This window comes from Dicentrarchus labrax, unplaced genomic scaffold (assembly GCF_905237075.1).
Source record: "Dicentrarchus labrax unplaced genomic scaffold, dlabrax2021, whole genome shotgun sequence".
Lineage (NCBI taxonomy): Eukaryota > Metazoa > Chordata > Actinopteri > Moronidae > Dicentrarchus > Dicentrarchus labrax.
Window position 1 is genome coordinate 8,363,529 of NW_026136719.1, and position 679 is coordinate 8,364,207.

The window sequence follows — 679 nt, forward strand, 5'->3', positions numbered from 1 at the left end:
AATTAGAAAAGAGTGTGAATGTGTTTGGGGAGGGGGTAATCCTCAATAGCCTCTGGGTGTTATGCACACACTCTCACCAGCTGTTTTCATCAGTATGGTATTGTGGTGGTGGAAGCCTGGCGGGTGCTGCCTCCCTGTGTTTGCACACAGTCACTGCTGCTGTTGGCAGTAATGACACTGATGCACAGTCACTCTCAATGATACAGGGGGTCAGATGAGCTGGCCTCGCACTGAACAGCACAATAACTCCCATTACAGGCCATATAGCTGTCATTGTATAGGTAATACATTCCAGCAGCAGCTGTCAGAAATATGGCTCACATCCCAAATCTGCATCACCACAGTACAGTAACATTAGAGAATTGACTTTGGGTTAATACACTAATGTACCTGTAAGCTGGTGCCAATTGTGTAAGGGCCACTGGTTACAGGCACGTGGTTTTATCTTTACACAATATGGGGTTTTTTTTGCCAGTTTTTGGGATGACATGACCTGATAACTGTGAGGTGAAGGTGCTGTTTAAAGTTATTAAAATACTTGGTTCATTGTCAATTTGTGTTTTACAAATTTGAATCTCTCACACTGAATAAAAACTGTAGATGCTTGTTGTTACACTATTCATGTTGCGGACGGCCGCTTGACTTCTGCTGAGAAAGCAAACACAGCAGAAGCAAAGTG